At 41.6% G+C, this 17,465-nt stretch overlaps 2 long non-coding RNA genes across 3 annotated transcripts in view; one reads left to right on the forward strand and one right to left on the reverse strand.

Moving 5' to 3' along the window:
* The window catches only part of LOC119479272, a 209,292-nt gene that overhangs the window by 111,765 nt on the left and 80,062 nt on the right, over positions 1-17,465 (forward strand). The gene's annotated exons all lie outside the window — the stretch shown is intronic.
* LOC119479274 lies at positions 1,724-16,533 on the reverse strand. Its single transcript, XR_005204655.1, has 3 exons — positions 16,521-16,533; positions 10,866-10,872; positions 1,724-1,797 (listed from the first exon to the last, which is right to left on the reverse strand). It is a non-coding gene; the product is annotated as an uncharacterized LOC119479274 (long non-coding RNA).

The following is a 17,465-nucleotide window of genomic DNA, read 5'->3' on the forward strand; positions in this document are numbered from 1 at the left end:
CTGTTGTCACAGTAATAATCATATTTATAAAAACAGAGTCAAAGCCAGAGCTATTTTAGTCTCTGATTACATTAATAATCATGTCAGAATTGCTATTTTTCATAGTAACATATGATGATATCGGCTCTGCATTTTCTTCCGATTTAAAGTCTTAAACTAGATCTTCATTACCATTGCATTATTTTTTCTTGTAATTTCTGACCACCAATGTGTTTTTCCCCCCCAAGATGTTTATCTATGAATATCAAAATGTCTCTCTATAGTCAGCCAGTGAATGGATTTAACACGCATTAGCATCAAAACATCTGGTTATTCTTAGAATGAACAAGACATTTCCAAACTGAGGTCCAGTGACCCCTGAGGGTTCAATCAAGTCCCTTTCATATTGTATCCGACAGTCATATTTTAACAACCATACAAGATGTAACTCATTTGATTTGCCTAAATGGGAAACAATTAGCTCTGACATCCCTTGGAGGCATTTTCTAGCTCCTCTACCCGATGAAATCCCTTTGAAGGGGCAGATGGCAGGAGGATTCAGGAAAGAGTTACCTCATTAATCCTTACATGTAATTTTCTGCCACACAAAGGTGAAAAGCAGAGAGGAAAATATTACCTACAGGATGCGCTCTATCCTTGTCAGTTCTTCTAAATTGGTGCTGCTTAAACATGTCATCTTTCCAGCGTTCTTGGCTGCAACCTGTATTTCCCTCCTCGTTTTGGCATCACACCACCTCCTGCCTTCAGCATGTTTATTTTTGTATCTAGGCACACTGTCAATGCAGCTCTACTTTCATGTGGTTTTCACTATCTGCTCTAATCTACTCACATTTATTATCTCCATCCAACTTTCTCGAACCTTGAACTTCTCTCTGCCCGTGCATTTGCGTATCCATTCTTCTTTCTCCAACTCTTTCTGGCGGTGTTTTGTGCGATTAATTCACGCGTCAATATATTTTTTCACACTGTTGTTTTTGTCATGAATACTTTCACACAGAACATGAATATTACACGGCGAAAAAGCATCTGTTTTTTTTGGAACAAAGTAGATTTTTCCAAGTTTAGCTCTATGAATGGAGGTATCGAACAATCACGAGTCCGAACCAAGACAGCAAACTTGATTATTCTTTCAACTTGAGAAAGGCAGCACATACCAGACCCACTCCTTATGTTCTTACCTTTCACAATAAAAGCCCTAGACATAGAATATTTGCAGGCAAGCATTTTGCATTTTTGTGTCGTTTATTCGTCACGCCCCCAGTATGTAATTCCAGTATATAATGTATATAGTACGGCTGAACAGGGATCTGTACCAAACAAAGATGCTTTCGTAAGTCTGTAGAATATAATGTGTAGGCCAGGACATCTCTGCAGCACCACAATATTTAGTTTAAAATGGTATTTTGACACACATTTCACCTTTAAAGGAACAATGTGTTACATTTCGGGGGATCTATTAGCAGAAATGGAATACTATATTCATAACTATGTTTTCATTAGTGTATAATCACCTGAAAATAAGAATCGTTGTGTTTTCGTTACCTTAGAATGTTCCGTTTATATCTACATAGGGAGTGGATCCTCTTCATGGAGTCTACCATGTTTCTACAGTAGCCCAGAATGGACAAACCGAGCAAATTTTTACGTTACCTGAAGGCCACCATAGTTCTCCGACACACTTGTGAAACTGCGGTAACGTGAGCCACAGAGTGCAAAACCGTAGTACCGCCAGTCGCCGTCTGGCTTTCGTTGCTCCTACAGTAGTGTTATTATGGTAAGGATGGCCTCTGAGCGAGGCTCACGTTACCACAGTCTTGGAAAGGGAGGAGTGAGCGGATGGGTATTCATTTGGTTGCAATCTGCAACCACACCACTAGATGCCACTAAATCCTACATACTGTTCCTTTAACAAATATTGCGGCCCCTGCGATTTTGAATTTCAATTATTATTCGATTAATTTTTCAGCCCTAGTATTTAAACATAGAATTGAATTGAATAGATTGGCCCCATTGTCACTGACATTCGATCCAGCTATTTGAGTCAGTATCGATATCGGTGCACCCCCTCTGTACCTTAACCAGGCTGCGGCAGCTCTGTGGCACTCTAGATGTGCATCCATCCTTCATGCTCTCAGTGCTCCTCACTGACACTGTGACAAACAAAACTACACATCTTCAAATCTGTATCCTTATCATCTGTTTCTCATGCGCTCAAACCGCACTTGTTTACATTCACCGCTACAACTGGGGCACATCTCACACACCATGTTGATGTTGTACCAGCCGAACGGGTTAAAGCGCACACACACACACACACACACACACACACACACACACTACATATTTGTTTCTTCTCAAATTTGCATGCAGTTGCAGAAAACTTCAAGGGTATAATTTGTTCATTGTGCCTTCTCATCTCAGTGGATAATTTTGCAGAGTAATCATTGTCTCTTTGAACAGAAAAAAACCCAACACACACATTCCTTATTTTCACACAGAACTGGAAAAGCAGCCCGGTTGCACATGCTGGATTAATGTGGAAAACTGCGGTCGCTCGGCTTCAGATTCAAAATGTTTCTTCTCTTTTCTTTTCATTCAGTCAAAACTTTGATGGATCCATTAGTGAAATGCATACTGCTGGAATAATACACGTCCTGTAATATACTCAGCCTTTAATCCTTTGTCATGAGAAGTGGTTGCTGACTGAAGCTTGGGGGGAGTTTCTGCTTTCAAGTGGAGAAACCTGTGGAGTAGATAGCCCCTAGTGGTGGCTTTGGGTTATAACACCTTCATAGAGTTGACTCAGACTCTTTCTTTTACTGCCATAATAGTACCTTTTTTAATGATGTATAGGCTTCATAAACAGGGTTGGAAATTAGCACCAGCCACCAACCAAATGTTGGTAAAATATGCAAGAGGCTGCTACATACTTGCCAACCTTGAGACCTCAAAAATAGGGAGGATTTCAAAACCAAAGAGGGGGGTCTTCCCTTTAAGAGACTTTGTTTTCCTGCATTCTGGTGACTTTTAAAGAATAAAAATAACTAAATAATAAGTACACTGCAACAGCATTTTTGTTAAATAGGATTACTTTAGTTTTACTTTTAATTCTCAGGAAAGAAAACTGAATAATTCGACCCTCTGGTGTGAACTTGTGTGAATCTCTGGTCTAATAATCATCAGTTTTCATTCATTCATTCATTCATTATTTGCCATTAGGAACACCGGAGGACACAGAGGCACATGATTATTTTCAGATTACATGTCTCATGCACTACTGTCAGGATAAAGTGACATAGTTTTATAAAAATAACTTTTTTTTAATCATATTTGCTCCATTTCTACCCACTGCTGCTTTAATTTCCAACCCTGTTCATAAAGGGAAAATATTTCCAATGCAGTATGTTAAAAAAAAAACAAGAGACATAATAAGTATTTCACTGTCTCCAATCAAAACATCTACAGAACCAGACAAATCTTCCAAAACTTCCAGACCGGTTTAGTTCATGTCACGTTAGAGCTAAGTGGAAAGGTTTTAAATGAAAGGTTTTAAATAGAAGTCACTTCGTTGTGGAGTTCTCAAAAATCTCTACGGTTTGTGTTCCTTTCTTCAGCTGCCAAGTGTTTCATTTATAAAGAATTTTGTTTTTATAAATGCCATTCATCCTTAAATTGTGTGTGCACTCAGAACTCTTTTAATAATATACAGTATACTGTATCGTTGCATGCAAAGTTAGGAATGGGATCTGTGCTCGGGCTCAACCAGCTCAAGCCAGAGCAGCGTGATGTGTTACCAATAAACCAGTTTTCCGTCGTCTGTTAGAAAGTCTTTTCAGGTTCATAATCGGGTTTCTTTTAAGCCACTCTGAGCAGCAGAGCTCTGTGAAACTGTGTGTTTACTGAGAAATCGGCTTCATTGTTTCTGTTTTGTTTTGACGTCATTTCACAGTTTATGTAGCATTTCACCCTCAGTTTATTTTCTTTGGTGCGATGTTGAGATTGTGCTCTCTCTCTCAACGGCTGCCAAGTGGAGAAAGAAATGAAAGCAGATTTGATGGCTCGTGAGCGGTTGCCAGCGCTTCTCAGAGCTGGATGGAGATGGAGATGGATGTATAAGATGGATGGTTCGATGGGATGGACGTGGGCGAGAGATGATCGGCGGTAAAATCAGGGCGTGCTCCTCCGTGTATGTGGCAGCGGGGGCGGAGTGGGTGCTCATGCACGTGGGTGTAAGTGTGTCTGTGTGTGTTGCAGAGGTCCTGTCAGTGAGCAGCAATGATTAATGGGCTTCTGCCACATGAAGGAGCCACAGACTAAACCCCACAGCTTTAACTGGAGCATAGCATACCTCACCTCTTCCTCCTTCTTTCCTCCTCCTCCTCCTCCTCCTCCTCCTCTTCCTCACCATTGGGCTTGTTTTCACACCTGCTTGCAGCTCTCAAAGCTAAGGAAGTGTGTTTTTTTTTTTCTTCTTCCTGCAAGCATCTGCAGCGTGGTAAAAGTGGGCGTCACCGCGGAGAATCGACCGTTAATGGGAGCGGAAGAAAAGGGAAAAGCTTGGATGTGCAACGGAGCAAAGTGTTTATGTTTGACACGACAAATAAAAATGTGAGCTAATCGATGATTGATGAGCTCTTGTATTCCCAAAACACGGACTGTCACAGTGTCACCGTTGCATGTTTTGGGTGGAGTTCGGAGGAGGGAAAGGGGTGTTTTAAGGGTTTTAATGCGGCCTATCCTCTCCGGACTCGGGGAGCTCCAGGTGTCCCACAGTTGGAAGGCCGTTGGGGTCGGGTGTTTTGGATGACTGCGGATGTAACCGCTGCTGCACGGCCATTTGGTTTCAGTCCCTCTGGCTGGTCAGCGGCGGTGTGTGGCAGGTGCCACATATGCCAGAGGAGGGGACGGTGACGACGGGTGGCCTGAGTCACTTTTGGGCAGACGCGCTGGCACTGTAAATGTGTGTGTGTGTGTGTGCTCAGCGGACACGTGTGATTGATGAACATTTGGTTGAACGTGGACAGGCATGGCAGAGTGTGACAGATTAACACTGTAGACCCCTTTCTCTCACTATTATGTCCACACACACACACACACACACACAATGTGGAAAGTCCTGCCAGAGGGACACCTGTCTTCTCTGTTTCACCAGAGCAGCTCTGATGATGTGTCAGCCGCTGGTATTAATTCATGTACAGTCTAATCAGGAAGCGGTGAGACAGCAGTTCACGTTCACCCCGGGCTCGGGCCGGATGAGAGCCAACAGACTGAAGCGTCAGATGGACCCTGTGAACCAGGATTCATTAGCCAGATGTTAACCAAAGTGGAGGGAAATCACAATGAATCTCGCCCTGAACTCGAGGTCTCTTTTCTTTTCCTTTCAAGCTACTTATTCTGGGCTGTATTCACATTTGAGTTCTGAGGAATAGGGCTGTCAAAGTTAACGCGATAATAACACGTTAATGCAAATTCGTTGTAACGGCACTAATTTCTTTAACGCATTAATGCAACTTGCTATTTTTAGGTTGTAGCGGGTTCCGTTTTAAAGCTAGAGTTAAGATACTGGTATCATATGAAACTAGAAAACCTAATGAATCCATTGGTACCAACCAAACTTATGCTACATTTTGGCGAGGAAAAACTGGCATGGCCATTTTCAAAGGGGTCCCTTGACCTCTGACCTCAAGATATGTGAATGTAAATGGGTTCTATGGGTACCCACAAGTCTCCCCTTTACAGACATGTCCACTTTATGATAATCACATGCAGTTTGGGGCAAGTCATAGTCAAGTCAGCACACTGACACACTGACAGCTGTTGTTGCCTGTTGGGCTGCAGTTTGCCATGTTATGATTTGAACACATATTTTTTATGCTAAATGCAGTACCTGTGAGGGTTTCTGGACAATATTTGTCATTGTCTTGTGTTGTTAATTGATTTTCAATAATAAACATATACATACATTTGAATAAAGCAGCATATTTGTCCACTCCCATGTTGATAAGAGCATTAAATACTTGACAAATCTCCCTTTAAGGTACATTTTGAACAGATTAAAAAAGTATGATTAATTTGCAATTAATTGCGATTAACTATGAACAATCATGCGATTAATCACAATTAAATATTTTTAATCGATTGACAGACCTTTTTACTGTTAGATGTTTATTTATTTATTAAATTAACTTTCCTTGTATAGTGACTGTTCTATTGATTATTGACAATTAATAAAAAGACCTTTGAAAGAAAAGAAGATGTTTATTTAGAATTTTGTCTTCATCTTTATTTTATCCTTAATTGTATCACTTTATTTGTCACTTTATTTATGTAATTTCACTACCGTGTCCCTTGCTTCTAGTCTACTTTGTAATACTATAAACCGTATTCACACATGCTTGTCTTAAATGGATGAGCTAAAAGCATTTGGTACCTCGTTCCCAGAAAGCTCAACAACCTGGCAGCCTCACAGATGTGAACTGACGGCTAATTCTAATAATCTGAATGTGAAACACCCAAAAAGGAGAGGTCTGAATACTGAATACTTTCCCCTACTGGATCTTTTGCCTTAACTTCTGAACTTAAGTGTCCCCGCCGCTCTCTGCATACGTTTCTATAAGTGCATCCGTCCTCCCTCCAGTTCACAGTGTTGAGGCCCGGCTTTGTGAGCGGAGCTGATAAGGACACACAGAATGGAAAGGACTTCATGCAAACCGCTTGCCTCCTTCATATCCACTTAGTAAAGTTTCTCTATTAAATCCTCTTCTGCATCACTGCTGTTATTGGTCGGCAGTGTGGAAGTTAGTGTATGCAAATGGTGTCTAACAGGGCAAATGAAAGTCGACAGAGGCACATCCTCTCCCCTCTCAGCCTGTAATAAATGGAGAGGGATTTAAATATCAGAGAAGATGCTGAAAAGAAAACTCAAAGGCAAACTAAGATGGATGATATAGAGGGAAAGAGGACTATTAGTGTCGTTCATTTCATTTAGTATTTTACGATTTGAGCCCAGACTTGTTGTGGTTTTAATGAAATTACTCTGATTCAAGCTACTTAGTTGGAAGTTTGTTCTGACAATTTGCATTTCACATCAACCTTGTGCTAATGATTATGTACATGATGTCACAGTGAAATTTCACACATAATGTAACCCGAGCGGGCCCAAAGGTCACAAACACAACACATGCGCTCCTCCGCGGATACGGTGTCCCATCTCTACTCCGCACTCACACTTATAGAAAATGAGCTCATGGGTTCGGAGCTCCGCTGGCACACTGCACATGCCATTCCTATCCTCTGATGGAGTGAGCTTTTTTTTTTTTCTTTTTTTTTTTCGTCAGGGCGGGTGGGCTCATAATCAGCGTGCTCCTCTTCTCCGCTTGTTATCCACTCCCACCGCCTCCACTGACAAGCACAATCCCACCTGGACCCGGCCAATCCTGAGGCATTGGAGAGAAAGAAGGGAGCAGTTTGGGCAAAAAAAAATTCCTCACAGGAAAGGAGATAAACGGGACGGAGAGAGAAATAAAGACTGGCCAGGAACATTTGAGGTAATGGGTAGTGAGAGAGAGGAAAGGGGATGAGAATTTAATTTGGAGATACAGGCGTCATACGGCTATTCCTGGGTAGTGACGGTGAGCAGCGCTGGTTGCCTGCAGGCTGGGCTTCTCTTATCTCCGGTGCAGTGTACTCTCCAGTGATAATGGCCTCTCATTACAGAGCTGCAGCCCTGGGCAGACTTCTGGATAAGTTACGCGCTCTCGTCGCCACATCACAGGAGGCTATCCCTCATCGCACGGTGGGAAAGTGGAGCGACGAGAGGGCCGTTCGTACGCACATATTTGCTCGCTTACGCGCACATAATTGGGACGTGAGCAGCTCCAAAAACAGGAACAGACGCTCCCAACAAGACAAACATTAACACAGACACAAAAACACACACATGCAGTTTTATTGGACGCCTGAGTGTCTGGTGCGGAGCGGCCAGGAACAGCTGTGTGTCCGGTCCAGCCCGAGTCCTCTCCCAAGTACCAGCAGAGAGACAGACAGTGCCCCCTGCTTAGCCCCATAATCTGGCGTAATGCCTTCACTGTAACTCTAGCTCGCATGTACACTGATGGACACACAGCCAATTCCCATCAAGTCCCATCCTCTGCTCCTCCAGCTGCCAAGAACTTCCACCTTACTGATAGTTAACACTTTTCATTCATGCCAAATACTGTAATACCTCGACCAACGTATCTGCAATGTTACTGGACCCGTGCACCGCCCGCTGACGATGACTAAAGACACCTGTTGTCATATCCATAAGATTGGCATGGGCAGTGATTAAGGCTGTCAATTGATTAAGATATTTAACATGATTAATCGCATGATTGTCCATAGTTAATCACGATTAATCGCACATTTTTATCTGTTCAAAATGTACCTTAAAGGGAGATTTGTCAAGTATTTAATACTCTTATGAACATGGGAGTGGGCAAATATGCTGCTTTATGCAAATATATGTATATATTTATTATTGGAAATCAATTAACAACACAAAACAACGACAAATATTGTCCAGAAACCCTCACAGGTACTGCATTTAGCATGAAAAATATACTCAAATCATAACATGGCAATCTCAAGTCTAACAGGCAACAACAGCTGTCGGTGTGTCAGTATGCTGAGGTCAGAGGTCAAGGGACCTCTTTGACAATGGCCATTCCAGTTTTTCCTCACCAGAAGTTAGTGTAAGTTTGGAGCGTTATTTACCCTTTTTCTCGACAAGCTAGTACGACATGGTTGGTACCGATGGATTCCTTAGGTTTTCTTGTTTCATATGATGACAGTATCTTCACTCTAGCTTTAAAACTGAGCCAGCTATAACCTAAAAATCGCAAGTTGCGTTAATGCGTTAAAGAAATTAGTTTAATTATTAATTAATTATTATCGCGTTAACTTTGACAGCCTTAGTATGTTTGTGTATGTGTGTATATTCAGTATATATGCAGGTATATAAACTCACCGGCCACTTTATTAGGTACACCTTGCTAGTACCGGGTGGTCTTCTGCCGCTGTAGCCCATCTGCTTCAAGGTTGGACGTGTTGTGCGTTCAGAGATGGTATTCTGCATACCTTGGTTGTAACGAGTGGTTATTTGAGTTACTGTTGCCTTTCTATCATCTCGAACCACTCTGCCCATTCTCCTCTGACCTCTGACATCAACAAGGCATTTCCGTCCACACAACTGCCGCTCACTGGATATTTTCTCTTGTTCTGACCATTCTCTGTAAACCCTAGAGATGGTTGTGCGTGAAAATCCCAGTAGATCAGCAGTTTTTGAAATACTCAGACCAGCCCGTCTGGCACCAACAACCATGCCACGTTCAAAGTCACTTAAATCCCCTTTCTTCCCCATTCTGATGCTCGGTTTGAACTTTAGCAAGTCGTCTTCACCACGTGTAGATGCCTAAATGCATTGAGTTGCTGCTATGTGATTGGCTGATTAGCTATTTGTGTTAACAAGCAATTGAACAGGTGTGCCTAATAAAGTGGCCGGTGAGTGTATATATAATAATAATATGACGCCTAATGTACATTCATGCAAATGCAAATACCGATATACACAATCATACCGAAGCCTGTTTTTTTATCCGATTTACCTCAGCCAACAGTATATGCACACATCCACAAACACGCACACACACACACACACACACACACACACACACACACAGATACACCGCTATAACTAGCTAGCAGAAATAAGAGCGGCTCCCTCCTTATTTCAAAACAGGTTCTTGTTGTCTTTCTGACAGGCCTCCCTCCCCTACCGCCAAGCTGTCCCACTGAGATAAGCTGGCTGGCATTTTCATCATTCCGGCCATACTGATTGGACCATTATCATAAGAAAGAGGCTGAGAATCCAGGAGGCCTTCCCCCTGGACGCTGATTCATGTTCAAAGTTGGGATTAGCAATCTCGCCCCTCAAATCCCCTCAAACAAGGCAGGGCTGAGCAGGCAAATGAAGCACGCATTCAACAGATAACGAAGAAGACTCTCATGGCTCAGTGGATGGGTTGATGGATGGATGGACGGATGGATGGAGTGTGAATCTTTAGTGAGAAAACCTCAGGGAAGGCAAGAGGAAAACTTGTCATTCAAACTTCCCTACTAAACGCACTGCAGCCGTGAGGTTGAATTTAAACCTTTACTATTATAGCTGTGTGTGACAATCAGACTAATTCCTTTGCCAAATATAATCTATGGTGAGCGCTGGAGTGTTTGAAACACAAATATAATCAAGGTCACAAACTGGAAAAGAATCATTTCCACCCTACTTCAGATTTTCCAGAAGTCACAAATTGAAGCATTTGTGGTTTCAGCAAACAGTTCAGAACCTTTTTTGCTAAATCCGTTGGGACCTACAGCGGTTACCGGCTTCATGTGGCTCACTTACTCCAGAATGAGTAACGGCATCCTGTGGTTTTAGTACTGTGGCTGCTGGCAGGGAGGCACTTGAGCTCACCTGAATTTCAATTCTCATTACAATCTTTTCTTGTTTTTTTTCTTGTTTTAAATGGGAAATAAGAAAATATAAGGCTACTGTATAGAGCTGCGACGATTAATTAATTAGTTGTCAACTATTAAGTAATCTCCAATTATTTTGATAATGGGTTTGAGTAATTTTTTAAGAAAAAAAAAGTTAAAATTCTGATTGCAGCTTCTTAAATGTGAATATTTTCTCGTTTCTTTACTCCTCTATGACAGTAAACTGAATATCTTTGAGTTGTGGACAAAATAAAACATTTGAGGACGTCATCTTAGGCTTTGGGAAACACTGATCGATATTTTTTCACCATTTTCTGACATAATTTATATACCAAACAACTAATCAACAGATTAATCGACAATGAAAATAATTGTTAGTTGCAGCTCTACTACTGTAGCCGGGCTGTGGACCTTTTTATAGTTATAATCCTCAAGATCTTCACCAGTTTGTTATACTATTTATGGCTGACATTTGTGCAGTAGCACTCATTCAATATATCTGTGTACTGTAATTGCCTTTTTATACAAAATATTCCATTGTTAATGGCCACCTTTCCCGTTGGTGTTCATATTGCATACCCACACACAGGTGGCAATTAAGCCTGACAGAAACACAAAACTTTGGGAACTGTACTGTTAAAGCAAACTTGCTGTTACAACCAGGCGACAAGCTCCAGGTCTGAAAAGTGAAGCCAACGCTGAAGTGCCTTAAACTTGCATTATTTCTAACAGCCAGCAGGGGGCGACTCCTCTGGTTGCAAAAAGAAGTCTGATTGTATAGAAGTCTATGAGAAAATGAGTCTACTTCTCACTTGATTTATTACCTCAGTAAACATTGTAAACATGAGTTTATGGTCTCAATCTCTAGTTTCAAGTCTTCTTCAATACAGCATGATGTTCATTTAGTAAATGATGGTCCCATTTAGAGTCAGATAGACCATAAAGCAGGGGATGCTTTAGGGCGGGGCTACCTTGTGATTGGCAGGTCGCTACCACGGCGTTGTCCGGTCTGGGTGTTGTCTGGGTTTTTTTCTTACAACTTTAACCCTTTAACAGTGTGTTTTCAGTTCATGAAAGTTAATTTTAACATTTTGGTCACCTAAAAATGTTATTCAGCGTTCAGTTGTACTTACCTCCACCCTCTCGTTTCACTTCTTGTTGCAAAAATACCAAGATGGCGATGGCCAAAGCGCCAAACTCAAGGCTTCAAAACTGCAGTCCCCAAACCAATGGGTGACATATAACTGTGAGTACATCCACTTCTTATATACAGTCTATGGTTACAACCAGTAAATCTTAAGGATTGTATTATTATTATTTCAAAAGTAATTGTAGAAGTATAGTTTTTAATAAGACTTATGGTGTTTAAATATGTAGAACACATTAAATCTGCATTTAGCAACTTTTCCAATAAGATGTAGTAACAAACTATAAAGTGCCTACGCTGGATGGATGAATAGAAAAATGGAAAAGAGTGAACGGGGGAGGAAAAGTGGTGCGTGAGGAAGTGGAGATATATGTTGACGAGTCATGACTTCTTTTGCGTCTAATTCACCACACTTTCTTCATCCCCAACTCTCTCTCTCTTTTCCCCCAAACTCATCATAAAGCTTTAGAGACATTTAGTGCTGCCTTCCTGCCGTGTCCCACTCCAGTAAAACTGCGGCGTTAACAGTTTTAAAGTGAGACAAACCTTATCATTCCCTACCAGTGTTTATTATACGCTCCCTGTCTGTGCCGATTACAGAAGTGAACAACCGCTGTGCTGCAAGTCACGAACCGAGGGCATGTTTGCAATTTCCGTTTGTATTTTCCAGAATTATCAAAAATTACACACAGCGTTACGCAGTGACGAGCATACTGTAACACACCTATACTGTATATCAATGCAGACGTTCTCTGCAAAACATTGTTTGAAGCGCGTTTTGGATTTAGTACAATCGAGGTGCTGAGAGAAGACTATATCACATCTCTTTGAAAAAGCAGGAGTCACGACAACTTTCAGCTTTCAAGTTGTCTCTCTGTTTAGTCTTTGCTTGGTGTCATCTGACGTGTGATCGCTGTCTCTGAATCTGTGTTTGAAAAAAAAACACAGAGGGCTCTGAGAAGTCTGGAAAGGCTTGTGTGAGCGTCTTAGTGTAGCTTCAGAGGAACGAGTAGCTGGCACGGAAAGCTTCTTTTGATCTGCTGTGAATATATCTCCTCATGTGAGATGGGCGCTCTATATCTGTACGTTCCCATTATCGGAGAGTAAGTAGTTTGGTGTGAAATGCAAATAAGATAAATCCTCGCAAATACCGGTAACATTATCTTCTGAGGAAATGGAGCAATGGGCTTGAGGATAACTAGGCCTCTTACAATAAGTACTCGCATCTTCTTACATGCCGACATGAAATAAAAAAAACGCTGTGATATCAAATGGGCGCAAAGCACGGCCCTCTCCAGGTAGCTAAATGATAGATTATTTTAATTCCAGCCCATAACTCACACACGAGAGGTTAGAAATCGGAGAACATTGTAATTAAACTCTCACCGGGGAAGCTTTGGCTCATCAGCACCCACAGCTCCGAGGTTCAAAGTGAACCGATCCTGAGACCAGGTTAATATAGAGGAGGAAAAACGCTGTGAGTTTCATACAGCTCAATGACTTTCACTTCCCCTTGGGGTATGCAAAGTTTAAAGAAACATTCCTCTGCAGCATTATAGTTTTTGTATTAATTACTCAACCTCATAGCATGTAATATTTGGATGAAAACACAATCCCACATGTAAGCCTTAAGGGAGAAGAGAGATTCTGATAGTAGCCAGTGTTGAACACAATGCGAACAATACAAAACTGTTTACAGACCAACATTTGGTTTGGCGTAAAATGGAGCAACAAAAGAGAAGAAGAAGAAGACGCAAAGCCGATGTAAACAACAACAAAACATTCAAAAATGGTTTTCAAAAGTAGAATGATGTAGGAAATGAATTCAAGGTGTTTGTTGGACCTTGAACGACACATACAGTGTGTCTCGATGAGAAATGTTGAATGTAAACAAAGCTTTTAGTGAAAGCTCCACAGGGTAGCTTTTCAAATTTTCAATTTCAAGCGACAACTCGGGGGTCGCGAGGGTCAAAGCCGTGGCGGCCATTCATCGTGCGTTAGAAAAGCCACTAAGAGAAATCAGCACTCATATTTACAATATTGATTCCTGAGTTTTTAGCAGATAATCAGCATAATAATTATTATTTTTTTGCCACCGCTGAGAAAATCCTGATATTATTCAGAATAATATGCTCATTAGTTACATTAACGAATGCAGCGACTTGCTGCGTGGCGTTAATTAAAGACAGAGCAGCAAGATATGATTAACATTCAGTGGATGAAAATGACTGTGATTATTCCCACCGATGTTGAGTTCATTAAAAAGCATGTAATCCAAAGGGGATATCAATATGGGGTGATATTACAAATGCAAATGAAACAAGGGAATGTGCTCAATTATAACTGAACACATAAAAAGCTTCTACTTGGTGTACAAGTAGTCATTTAGACAATTAACATTTACAGATTGCTTCATGATAATATGTAAAGCTGATTAAATTACTTGATTAAAGATGTTTAATGTAAATAAATTGTCACATATACAGTAAATACAGTTCATATGCGTGTGTTTCTCAACTGTATTTCTGTCTTACAGTCCGCCCCGTTTTCTTTAAATCAATCCAGATGAGTGCAGTTGTGACCATAGCATACAGCAGCTGTTCTGTATTGGTGATTTATCATTTGATTAACTAGAGCAAGGCACCCCAACATATGGCAGTGCTGCTTTTAAGTACACTGGCACACTTAAAAACACATTAAACCAAAACGGTAAATAAGAAACACTTGGGTTTATTGTTTCATATTGTTCCTCGATCGGCACGGAAGTTAAATCCTCTTGCACTCGTCTTTTCAGCTCCCTTGAGTGAGAGAAGAAAAGGGATTTCACCTGATCCATATTAATGTGTAACGGTTTACGGGCAAAGCTTATCTTTTTAATGTTTGCCTCCCCCTCCTTTTTGCAATCACATTAAGGAGCTCTGCTGCGAGCCTCTGCATGATGTTTGCATTACAGTGGCGTATAAGAAAGTATCAAGTGTGCAGGGATTAGAGTTAAGTGAAGGCTAAACCCATACCTGGATCACATTAGACATGGCTAAGCAGCTGGGATCACATGGTGAGCAGAGCAGAGTCATTAATACATTAGCTTGTTCAAAGAACAGGTGGAATATTTTTCAGTGTAGTTAAAACAACACAAACATGTGGCGTACAGGTGGATCACGATCATGGTTATTAACATGTACGAATATGAGAATTGGCTTGGAATTAAATTAAAGCAAAAGGAAAGTACTTATCGGACTTTGAGAGAAAAAGGTTGTTTGATTTTGGATCCTCTTCTAGGTTGGTAAATTACATGGAAGATCGTTCTCTCTACCAACTCGTCAAATACCGCCGCTTGGTCATGTGACCATAGAATGTAAGAAGTGGACGTAGTCACCGTGACGTCACCCGTTGGTTTGTGGACAGCCATTTTGAAGCCTCAAGTTCGGCATTTTGGCCGTCTTCATCTTGTTTTTTTGCAACCTGAAGTGACACGAGAGGGTGGAGCTAAGTACAACCGAACGCTGAATAAGACATTTTTAGATGACCAAAATGTTACAATTAACTTTCATGAACTGAAAACACACTGTGAAAGGGTTAAAGTTGTGAGACGAAAACACGGACAACAACTCCCAGAGCGGCCAACACCACCGTGGTAGCAACCTGTCAATCACAAGGTAGCCCGACCCTAAAGCATCCCCTGCTTTATGGCCTATTTGACTCTAAATGGGACCATAATTTACTGTATGAAGAAGACTTAAAACTAATTTGTGTTGTGTCTTCTCTAGTGAAACAAACTAGCTAATCTTTAAGTTTAGTTCTCTTATAATTGAGGGGGGAAAAAAACTACAAACTAGACCTAAATCGATTTAATAAGGATTCAAAGGGATTGGGATTTGATAGGCGGATTCAATACTGAATTACAATAGAATACATTGCTTTAAAACCCAAATATTGGTATTGAAGATTAGCAAAAAAGGGGTTTAAAAGTGTTGGTATAGATCTTAGAGCAATACCCCTAACATTAGTCAGTGTTGGTGTACTTATGTCCACCCTCAGGGCTTTGAGATCCTACACACATCTATTGATCCTCCTCCATCTCGGCTTGTGCTTAATCAAAGCTTTTGCCGCTGATGTGTGCAAGAGCGTCCAATCACTTTTATGATCTCCCAGTTCCAAACCTCCATTGTGTATTCACTCCTGCCCCACTTGGTAAAACCCTGGTCCTCCTCCTTTCTTTCTGAATGGCGCCATCACCACCTGGTCTCCATTCACTTATTGATTGCCGCGGGCTATGGTGATCATCTGGGTCCGGCTTGGTATTTAGCATTTATAATGCCCCCGCGCTTCAAAAGAGGCCTCCATAAAAAACACCGTCAGCCTTCTCTACGCCCCCCAAAAAATATCTGCATGATCCTCCATCAGCATTCACAGGAGATCAGGTTAACCCACTAGAGAAAAGGCCCAAGCTGCACACAAGGTTTCTCTACAGGGACTTCTTTTTCTTTATCATTATGATTATGTGTCAACACTGTGCCCCCTTGCCCTCTCTCCTTTTGGGGCCAGCCCATTTAGGTGTACCATAGTTATTCCTGCCTTCTCTCTTGACAGTTTGCATATCCAAAGTTGCCAATCAAGCCCATGAAACTCTCTACGGCCCTCATTTTCTTCCCATCCACCAGAATCCATCACTCATGGCACAATGGGACGAAAGGGGGGCTGTACCGCTGGAGGGGAGTTGGTCTGTTGGGGAGGGCGGTGTGTGTGAGGTGTATGGGGCAGGGTGTTACGGTGGGACTACCCCATTCTCTGGTTTCCAGAAGGGTTAATGATGGGTTGAATGGTTTTCTGCCCCTTCTACTGAGCTGGCGTTATAGCTGGAGATAGGGCTTCCATTGTTGTCCTTGTGTCAAAGTGCACTGGGACAATGTGGACCTCAAAGTTCAGGGCTTTACCTCTCGAGGCTCGAAAGGGAACCTATCGGTTTTTCATGTGCAATGGGGTGTGCTGGCACTCCAGGTCCGCTCAATGCTCTCTTTGATTCTGCTTTGGATTCGCGGAGACAAAGGGAGAGAAAGTGAGTGTGTGCGTGTGGGAGGAGATGGGGATTAGGGCAGACATCAATCTTTAACCTGTGCACCGCGGACACCAAACACAGCTGAACTCTGACAGCGGATCACACCGCTCTGTCCGCCTCCAGTACCGCAGTGGGTTAACAAATTTCATTAGGCTATTGCAGGCTGCTAGTCAAAGATGGTTCCCGTAGGAGGCTGGCACAAAAGTATGCTTAAACAGAGAGCTGTTTGAGGTGATGAAGAATAAGATTTGTCCTGAAGTGCTTTGCCAAGATTAAAAATACTGTTTTGTTTTTTTTTTCATGCCATTAATTTGCACGTCAATATATATTTTCAAACTGTTGTTTTTGTCATGAATACTTTTATACAGAACGTGAATATATTTTGGTCGATTTTTCTGAGCTTTCACACCGCGAATATACCAATCACGTTGTGCGGAACTGGTTGAGTTGCGCCCGAAACAACAACAACAAGGCTCCATAGTCCGAACCAGGACGACTAACTTTATTATTCCTTTCAACCTTGACAAATGCAGCGCAGACCAGATCCACTCCTTCAGTTCTTACCTTTCACAATAAAAGCCCTAGACATATAATATTCGCAGGCAAGTATTTCTCATCTTCGTATTTGTTTATTCGTCACGCAATTTACAATGTTAGTCGTGTGTTTAAAACGGTTTAAAACTGAGACCGTAATCCAGGAGAAAATACGCTTCCTTCCAAATATGATTG

The sequence above is a fragment of the Sebastes umbrosus genome, chromosome 20 (genome assembly GCF_015220745.1).
Source record: "Sebastes umbrosus isolate fSebUmb1 chromosome 20, fSebUmb1.pri, whole genome shotgun sequence".
Taxonomy (NCBI): domain Eukaryota; kingdom Metazoa; phylum Chordata; class Actinopteri; order Perciformes; family Sebastidae; genus Sebastes; species Sebastes umbrosus.